The sequence below is a fragment of the Pyrus communis genome, chromosome 9 (genome assembly GCF_041283825.1).
Source record: "Pyrus communis isolate YQ-2024b chromosome 9, ASM4128382v1, whole genome shotgun sequence".
Classification (NCBI taxonomy): domain Eukaryota; kingdom Viridiplantae; phylum Streptophyta; class Magnoliopsida; order Rosales; family Rosaceae; genus Pyrus; species Pyrus communis.
The window spans coordinates 26488178-26499016 of NC_142573.1; positions in this window are offsets into that span (position 1 = coordinate 26488178).

Sequence of the window (10839 nt, forward strand, 5' to 3'; positions counted from 1 at the left end):
TATTCAATTTAATCCCTTGAAGTGTACTTTTATCAAAATTTACATTCAATTTTTGTTATTTAATGTGTATTTTTATTTAATCTCTCCACATTAAATTTTAATTTTATTAATATGCACATATTTAGTTTTTTTTTAATTATAAATGAATGTAAATGAGAAAATATTAAAAGAAATTTGTGATGCAAAAATATATAAATACAGAAGTGTACAGAAATGATTGTGCCGAGATATATAAAATTGACTTTTTTGTACAAAAATATTTGTACCTACATGATTGTACCGACATATATTATAATGAACCTAAATGTATGTACCGAAATGTATTATATTTAATTAATATACCTAAATGTCAATACCGAAATGTATGTACCAAAATGTACGTATTGAAATGTCAATACCGAAGTATATACCAAAATGTATGTAACTAAATGTTTATGCCGAAATGTATGCACCAAAATGTACATACCTAAATGTATGTACCAAAATATAATATATTGAATTAATGTACCTAAAAGTCAATACTCAAATGTGTGTACCAAAATGTACATAACGGAATGCATTATATTGACCGAATGCATTATATTGAATCAATGTACCTATATGTTTGTACCGATGGATATATCGAAATATTCAAATGTATTAATGTACCTAAATGAAGAACATACAAAATTATTATCGGAATATATATTATAAAAAAATTAGTTGCCTAAATGTAGACATTAAAATATATTATGATGAATGAAATAAAAATTAAATTTAAATGTAATTAATACATTAGAATAAAAATAAAAAGATAAATAAAACATCAAAATATAACTAATAAATGATATGATTAAATGTACTAGGGAGTAAAATTAGATTTTAATCTTACACAAGATTATAGTCTAAAACTTATCTTTTGCAAGGATTAAAATGAAGTTTTCTAATTTTAAATTACTATTTTCTTAAGTTATATTAACAGTGGAACTGAAGGAGCACTAACAATTACAGTCAAATACACGTGCTGGGCAAGTCCGGCTGGACTCCCTTTTGGTGCGAGTTAAATTACTATTTTCTTAATTTAAATCATATTCTCCTTGATTTAAAGTCTACGAACTTCAACTTCACAAACGTAAGTAATAAGGTGTATGTTACGTTAATTAATACTTAGGTAATAATTCAATTATCAACAATCACATTATATAATTTATAAAATATGATTTAAATTAATAGTTTCTCTAACAATATGGTACCTTAACACAAGGTGAATGTTCTTCATGAAGAAAACCTTACAATAAGACCGAAGCTTCCTAAATGGTTCTTTTTCCCAACTTTGCAATACTAAAACTTAGCACCTCTGTGACATCCCGTCCCGGAAATATCGAAACGTACGTATGAAATTACAATTTTACCCCTAGTGTGCTTTCGTCACGTTTTGGTTATTTGGTGTTTTGTGGCATGTGTTTGGAACCTCACACACTCCCACACACACACAGACACTGTCCTTCTCTCTCTCCTTCTGTCCTCTCTCTCCCCCGAGTCCTCTATCCTTCTTCTTCTTCCTAAAACGTACGGACCAACACACACACCCACTCGAATGTTCACAGATCGAGGAAACCAAGGACACATTTGAGCTCGTGAGGTCGAGAGGAACACAACCATATCATTTTCAGGTGAGAAACACATCGTTTTCACGTCGATTCGACGATGTCCGTTTTGAGTACGGTTCATGCAAAAGTTATACATTGAGTTTTTGGGATTTCTGAGCTTGTAGTTGTCTTTGTGAGGTTCCCAGGAGCTTGGGAGTAGCTCGTTGGGTGAATTTGGACGTCAGGATTGTTGGATGTGGAGTTGGCCGAGTTTTGGAGATTTGGACAGGTATAATCTCTTAATTTTAGGCCTTAAAACTTGTTGGGACATGTTCTACTAGCTCTAGGGTTGATTTTGGTGCAAGAAATGTGGAAAAAGGTGGAAAAACGAGTGAGATATCGTGATTTGCAGGTTTTCCAGCGACGGTGCCAGCGACGGCGACGGCGCCGGCGTCGGGGACTGGCCGGAGAAGAAGCAGGAATATTCCGTTAAGTTTAACGGAATATTCCTAACGGCAGGGGTTAAGTTTAACGGAATATTCCGTCAGTTTAACGGAATATTCCTGACGGCGTCTGTTGACACCGTCAGTGTGCATGGCACGTGGCCGCGCGTGGGGGCGCGTGGGTCCGTGCCTGTTCTGGCGCGTGCGGGGTCCAAAAAATTATTTTAAAAATATGGATGTGATCCTGAGGTTGTGTAGAGCACGTTGGTATATTCATTTCTCCATTTTGAGCAATGTATGAGAAGTTATTACGAGAAATGGGTTATGTGCTTTAAAGTTGACGTTTTCATAGTTGTTTCGCATTTAGGTGACACGTACCCCGAGGACGAGCGTGCACACGCGAGACAGGGGGGCTACGACCCTTCTACATACCAGTGAGTGGGCTTTTGTTTTCCGTATATACCTATATACATTTATATTCCCAGAAATTGATTTAAAAAGGGTTATTTACATTATGCCATGCACTTTATTATTATCGTTTACGCATCATTGCATGCATTATTAGTGGCATACATATACATATGCATATTGGGTGTTGTGGACGCACAGGTAAGTGCCAGGTAAGTGACATTCACGTTTATGTTTCAGTAGTGGTTTGAGATGCCTAGAGAGCTCATAACCTGCACCCCCGGTGTTAGTGCTCCCGCCCAGAGTAGGGCACAGTCCTTCACGTGATGTTCACCTCCCACACCACACGCTCAGCTTGGATCCAAGTTAGGTGCATAGGCCTGTCGTACAGACCACATTAGGTGGTTCCGACTCGTAGGTGACTCGCGATTATTCGCACAGTCTTCACGTGATCGTAGCACTAGAGCGTATATATATGTTACACCCAGGCCTGTCGTACAGACCACCTTGAGTGGTTCCGACTCATGGGCAGGTTCAGTTATAGAGTTGAGATTTGAGCTCTAGATGCAGCCGTACAGGTCACGTTAGGTGACTCCGGCTGCCAGATGTTATGATGTTGATATGATTTATACCTGGGCACTTACATTTATTATGAGGCTTTGGCATGGCATATCTTGAGCATGATTGGCATACCCTGGAGCATGTTTGGCATGTTTATACATACGTATATATATATCTATTTTTCTGGGAAGTATACAGGTTTTACGGCGAGGGGTTATAATGTATGTTGTTAAATGGTTTTCAAAGAGCTTTGTTTTTGCCCACTCACGCTTTTGTTTTGCGCCCCTCCAGGTTCTAGTTGCTTAGCCGTTGCGGTGGTTTCCCCTGAGGGCTTTCCGGCGTTTCTGACAGACACTCCCCATTGTAGGGTCGCCTTCGGGCGTACTACTGTTGTCTTTTTCGTTTGGGCTGCTATAGACCTGCTCTGAAATTGTATCTCACTTACTAGCACTGTTTTAGTACCTTGTATGCTAGTTTTTAATTACTCGTACTTTTATATTACTACTTTATTAGCTTCCGCACGTGCACATGGCTTCGTCACCTTTGTGTGACGGCCAGCACGCTCCGACCTCGGTCGGGGTGTGTCAGTTTGGTATCAGAGCCTAGGTTTAGCAGTCCTGTGTCTGTGTGAGTATTCTAATGGTTTTGGTGTCTTCTGTCAGAACTATGCCGCCTCGTTGGGAACCCCGTCGCTCTTCTGAGCCTAGTTTCCCCGATATTACTCAGTTGGGGGAAGCTTTTGCTGCAGCCCTTCAGTCAGTGATGCGCCCTCCCCAGAGGACTCCTCTGGAGACCATGTACAATCTGAAGTTAGATAAGTTTAAGGGCAATGAGGGGCATGAGGGCGCAGAGCGCTGGCTAGAACACTTAGAGAAGACCTTCCGTGTGCTGCATAATCAGGGGAACTTGCCTATGGAGAGGTGGGTCGAGACGACCCCGTGGTTTCTGGATACGGAGTCGGCAGCTTGGTGGGAGCAGGAGCTCCGTAGGTTGACTCCAGATCAGAGGATTGATTGGAATGTTTTTACGGAGTTGTTTAGGAGAAGGTATGTGCCCCCTGAGTACATCGATAGAAAGAAGCAGGAGTTTACCGAACTGAAACAGCGGAAGATGTCGGCGAATGAGTACTACCGCAAGTTTACGGACTTGTCTCGTTACCACCCTGATGCGCTGGTAACCCGGCGGAGATGCTTCGTCTCTTCCGTCTGGGCACCAAGAAGAAATGGCGTTCTATGGCGTCTACTGTCCACAGCGAGACTTACCGGGACTTTTATGAGATACTGTTGAGGATCGAGGACTCTGAGAATATGTCGAGCGACAGTGAGGAGGAAAAAGACGGCAATCAGAAGAAGGACGACAAAGGTAAGGGTCAAGCATCGCTCAGGCCCCGTAAGACTCAGAATTTCAAGAGGGGTGGTGCTAGCTCGAGTTCTTCGAGTGGTGGCTTCAGTGCCACTGGACAGGGCCGTGGAGGTAGATTTTCTGGTGGCGCTAGAGGCCAGAGGCAGGGCGATGGTGGTCGAGGCAGAGCCCCTATTTGCCGCAGGTGTAACAACCGGCATTTCGGCGAGTGTAGACGTGGTAGCAACGGTTGCTTCACATGTGGACAGGTGGGACATAGAGCGGCGAATTGTGCCCAGGGTCAGCAACAGCAGAAACCACAGCAGACCTTTATGCCGCCACCTGCACCACTTCAGCAGATCCAGGGTCCTAGTAGTTACGGCCAGACGGGTCGAGGTGGTGCTTACCACTATTAGGGTGATGCTGTCCCTTATGCTCCGGGACAGTATCAGCACCCTCAGGATCCCTATTCCCAGGGTGGCTATCCCCATTATTCAGGCGGCTATATGCCGTATCCTCCAGCTCCAGCGGGTGGTTCTCAGTGGTATCAGGGAGGACAGTATCAGCAGAGGGAGATTGCCACTAGCAGTGCAGGGTCTTCGAGACAGTCGGGCCAGCCCAGTCAGGGGCGTGGTGCTCAGGGACGCGGCGTTCAAGCGAGCAGAGGCCGCGGCGGGCGTCAGCAGGGACAGGGGCGTCTTCACAATATTTCTCTGCAGGACGCTCAGAACAACCCGGACTTGATTATGGGTACGTTGAACATTCTTGGTTGTTTCGCTAGAGTCTTAATTGATTGTGGAGCTACGCATTCCGTAATTTCTCATACATTTGCTCAAGTGACGCAACCTCGCCCCACACCTCTAGGGTACGATTTAGAGTTCGCTATGCCTAGAGGAGAGAGATGTGTTGTAGATTGTGTGTACCCAGGGTGTCCAGTGATCGTAGAGGGTGTTGCTTTATCGGCCGATCTTATCCCGTTAGATATTATGGATTTTGATGTGATTTTGGGCACGGATTGGTTGCACTTCTATCGTGCCAACATTGATTGTTGCGGGAAAGTAGTTACATTTCACCGTCCTGGACTACCTGTGGTTACTTTCGTGGGTGAGCAGAGTGGGGTGAGACACGGCGTTATCTCAGCTTTGCGAGCAAAGAAGTTATTGTCTAAAGGTTGCCAGGGGTACCTAGCACATGTGGTGTTAGGTGAGGCCACTCCTGGTAGAGTTGAGGATGTGAGAGTGGTCAGACACTTTCCTGACGTTTTCCTGGAGGATTTACCTGGTCTACCCCCAGATCGAGACGTGGAGTTCACCATTGAGTTGCTTCCAGGTACTAATCCTATTTCTCTAACTCCTTATCGTATGGCTCCCGCGGAGTTAAGGGAATTGAAGGTTCAATTGCAGGAGTTAGTGGATAAGGGATTTATTCAGCCTAGTACTTCGCCTTGGGGCGCTCCAGTTTTGTTTGTGAGGAAAAAGGATGGAACTTTGAGGCTATGCATCGACTACAGGCAATTGAATCGGGTGACGATTAAAAACCGTTATCCATTGCCTCGTATCGATGATTTGTTCGATCAGCTGGGAGGTGCTTGTGTGTTTTCTAAGATAGACTTGAGGTCTGGGTACTATCAGCTGAAGATCAGTAGGGATGATGTCCCTAAGATGGCATTCAGAACTCGTTACGGTCATTACGAGTTTCTGGTTATGCCATTTGGGTTGACGAATGCACCAGCAGCCTTCATAGATTTAATGAACCGGGTATTCCAGCCTTACTTGGATAGATTTGTTATTGTCTTCATCGACGATATCCTGGTGTATTCTAAGTCAAAAGCGGAGCATGTTCGACATCTTACTTTGGTGTTGAAGAGGTTGAGGGAGCACCAGCTATATGCTAAGTTTAACAAGTGCCAGTTCTGGTTAGATCAAGTTGCATTTTGGGGCACATCATTTCTGCTCAGGGTATTTTGGTGGACCCTCAGAAGGTTGCAGCTATGGAGAGTTGGGAGCAACCGCGAACTGTCACCGAGGTGAGAAGTTTTCTTGGCTTGGCGGGGTATTATCGGAGATTCGTTAAGGATTTTTCGGTGATTGCCTTGCCACTGACGAGGTTAACGAGGAAGGATGTTAAATTTGAGTGGGATGATAGGTGTGAGCAGAGTTTCCAGCAGTTGAAGCATTGTCTCACTCATGCACCTGTTTTGGCACTCCCAGACGATAGTAGTGATTTCGAGGTTTATAGCGATGCTTCCTTGAATGGTCTGGGATGTGTATTGATGCAGCATGGTAGGGTGATTGCTTATGCTTCGCGGCAATTGAAACCTCATGAGTCGAATTACCCTACACATGATTTGGAGTTGGCTGCTATCATCTTTGCGTTGAAGTTGTGGAGACACTATCTTTACGGAGAGAAGTGTAGGATCTTTACAGATCACAAGAGTCTCCAATATCTTTTTACTCAGAAGGAGCTTAATCTTCGCCAGCGGAGGTGGTTGGAGTTGCTCAGCGATTACGATTGCACGATTGATTATCATCCTGGTCGTGCGAACGTAGTGGCTGATGCACTTAGCAGGAAGTCTCAGGGTCGCATTAATGCGTTGTACGCTAGTCGTATTCCGCTTTTGGCGGACTTGCGTGCGACAGGAGTGAGGTTAGAAGCGGAAGACCGAGATGTGGCTTTACTTGCTAATTTTCAAGTTAGGCCGATACTTGTTGATCGGGTGCTTGAAGTTCAGGTAGCTGACCAGGAGACTCAAGAACTTATTCAAGCTAGAGAGCAAGGAAGGAGGCGAGACCTCAGAGTTCGTGATTCAGATGGCATGTTGATGCTAGAGGGTAGAATGTTCGTGCCTAATAGTGTGGAGCAGAAAGAAAGAAGCCATTTGGGTTGTTGCAGCCGCTTCCCGTTCCAGAGTGGAAATGGGAAAATATCACCATGGATTTTGTGTACAAGTTGCCGCGTACACAAAATGGCTTTGACGGTATTTAGGTGATCGTTGATCGACTCACTAAGTCGGCTCATTTTATTCCAGTGAGAGAGAAGTATTCTTTGAGCCGTTTAGTGGAGCTGTTTATCTCGAAGGTTGTGAAGTACCATGGTGTCCCTGTGAGTATTGTCTCGGATCGTGATCCACGTTTCACATCTAAGTTCTGGGTGGCTTTTCAGGAAGCTTTGGGCACGAGATTACTTTACAGTACGGCGTATCATCCACAAACAGACGGACAGTCAGAGAGAACTATTCAGACCTTGGAGGATATGCTGCGAGCTTCGGTGTTGCAGTTTGGTGATGCTTGGCACCAGCGATTAGATTTGATGGAATTTTCTTACAACAACAGTTTTCATTCGAGCATTGGCATGGCGCCATTTGAGGCCTTGTATGGCAGAGCTTGTCGCACACCGTTGTGCTGGTCAGAGGTTGGCGAGAGAGTCTTAGTAGGTCTAGAGATTGTTGAGGAGACTACTCAGAATGTTCAGGTTATCAAGTCTAACCTGAAAGCAGCTCAGGACAGGCAGAAGAGTCTAGCGGATCGGCATGCTACGGACAGAACATATGAGGTCGGAGATTGGGTATTTTTGAAGCTTTCACCGTGGAGAGGTGTTGTGCGGTTCGGAAAGAAGGGGAAGTTGAGTCCCAGGTACATCGGACCATACGTGGTCACAGAACGAGTTGGTGAGGTAGCTTACAGGTTGGAGTTGCCTCCGGAGTTGGCTAGAGTGCATAATGTTTTTCACGTGTCTATGCTCCGACACTATGTCGCTGATCTATCTCACGTGATACCTCCTCAACCACTTGAGATTAATCCAGATTTGACGTACGACGAGGAGCCGGTGACGATACTAGACTGGAAGGAGAAGGTTCTGAGGAACAAGACGGTAAACTTAGTGAAAGTTTTGTGGAGAAACCACTCAGTCGAAGAAGCTACGTGGGAGACAGAGGAGCGGATGAGGGATTTGTACCCTCGATTGTTCTTTGATTACTAGGGGTTGCTGCTTTGTTGTTTTGAATTTCGGGACGAAATTCTTTTAAGGTGGGAAGGTTGTGACATCCCGTCCCGGAAATATCGAAACGTACGTATGAAATTACAATTTTACCCCTAGTGTGCTTTCGTCACGTTTTGGTTATTTGGTGTTTTGTGGCATGTGTTTGGAACCTCACACACTCCCACACACACACAGACACTGTCCTTCTCTCTCTCTCCTTCTGTCCTCTCTCTCCCCCGAGTTCTCTATCCTTCTTCTTCTTCCTAAAACATACGGACCAACACACACACCCACTCGAATGTTCACAGATCGAGGAAACCAAGGACACATTTGAGCTTGTGAGGTCGAGGGGAACACAACCATATCATTTTCAGGTGAGAAACACATCGTTTTCACGTCGATTCGACGATGTCCGTTTTGAGTACTGTTCATGCAAAAGTTATACATTGAGTTTTTGGGATTTCTGAGCTTGTAGTTGTCTTTGTGAGGTTCCCAGGAGCTTGGGAGTAGCTCGTTGGGTGAATTTGGACGTCAGGATCGTTGGATGTGGAGTTGGCCGAGTTTTGGAGATTTGGACAGGTATAATCTCTTAATTTTAGGCCTTAAAACTTGTTGGGACATGTTCTACTAGCTCTAGGGTTGATTTTGGTGCAAGAAATGTGGAAAAAGGTGGAAAAACGAGTGAGATATCGTGATTTGCAGGTTTTCCGGCGACAGTGCCAGCGACGGCGACGGCGCCGGCGTCGGGGACTGGCCGGAGAAGAAGCATGAATATTCCGTTAAGTTTAACGGAATATTCCTAACGGCAGGGGTTAAGTTTAACGGAATATTCCGTCAGTTTAACGGAATATTCCTGACGGCGTCTGTTGACACCATCAGTGTGCATGGCACGTGGCCGCGCGTGGGGGCGCGTGGGTCCGTGCCTGTTCTGGCGCGTGGGGGCGCGTGCGGGGTTCAAAAAATTATTTTAAAAATATGGATGTGATCCTGAGGTTGTGTAGAGCACGTTGGTATATTCATTTGTCCATTTTGAGCAATGTATGAGAAGTTATTACGAGAAATGGGTTATGTGCTTTAAAGTTGACGTTTTTATAGTTGTTTCGCATTTAGGTGACACGTACCCCGAGGACAAGCATGCACACGCGAGACAGGGGGGGCTACGACCCTTCTACATACCAGTGAGTGGGCTTTTGTTTTCCGTATATACCTATATACATTTATATTCCCAGAAATTGATTTAAAAAGGGTTATTTACATTATGCCATGCACTTTATTATTATCGTTTACGCATCATTGCATGCATTATTAGTGGCATACATATACATATGCATATTGGGTGCTGTGGACGCACAGGTAAGTGACATTCACGTTTATGTTTCAGTAGTGGTTTGAGATGCCTAGAGAGCTCATAACCTGCAACCCCGGTGTTAGTGCTCCCGCCCAGAGTAGGGCACAGTCCTTCACGTGATGTTCAGCTCCCGCACCACACGCTCAGCTTGGATCCAAGTTAGGTGCATAGGCCTGTCGTACAGACCACATTAGGTGGTTCCGACTCGTAGGTGACTCGCGATTATTCGCACAGTCTTCACGTGATCGTAGCACTAGAGCGTATATATATGTTACACCCAGGCCTGTCGTACAGACCACCTTGAGTGGTTCCGACTCGTGGGCAGGTTCAGTTATAGAGTTGAGATTTGAGCTCTAGATGCAGCCGTACAGGTCACGTTAGGTGACTCCGGCTGCCAGATGTTATGATGTTGATATGATTTATACCTGGGCACTTACATTTATTATGAGGCTTTGGCATGGCATATCTTGAGCATGATTGGCATACCCTGGAGCATGTTTGGCATGTTTATACATACGTATATATATATCTATTTTTCTGGGAAGTATACAGGTTTTACGGCGAGGGGTTAGAATGTATGTTGTTAAATGGTTTTCAAAGAGCTTTGTTTTTGCCCACTCACGCTTTTGTTTTGCGCCCCTCCAGGTTCTAGTTGCTTAGCCGTTGCGGTGGTTTCCCCTGAGGGCTTTCCGGCGTTTCTGACAGACACTCCCCATTGTAGGGTCGCCTTCGGGCGTACTACTGTTGTCTTTTTCGTTTGGGCTGCTATAGACCTGCTCTGAAATTGTATCTCACTTACTAGCACTGTTTTAGTACCTTGTATGCTAGTTTTTAATTACTCGTACTTTTATATTACTACTTTATTAGCTTCCGCACGTGCACATGGCTTCGTCACCTTTGTGTGACGATCAGCACGCTCCGACCTCGGTCGGGGTGTGTCAACCTCAGTTTTACTATATCTCCAGAAATTGTTTACCAACAACAACAAGAAGAACAAGAAAGCCTTTTTCCATTAAGTGAGGTTGGTTGTATGAATCCTAGAGCACCATTCCGCTCGGTTGAAATGAATCGGATGGAATATTTGTAACAAAAATAATTGATTTTTAAAATTGTTCAAATTTGGTAATTTAGTATGCTTTTTATGTGCAGTTCTAGTTTGGTTCTTATTTGAAATGAATTGAATTGAATTATA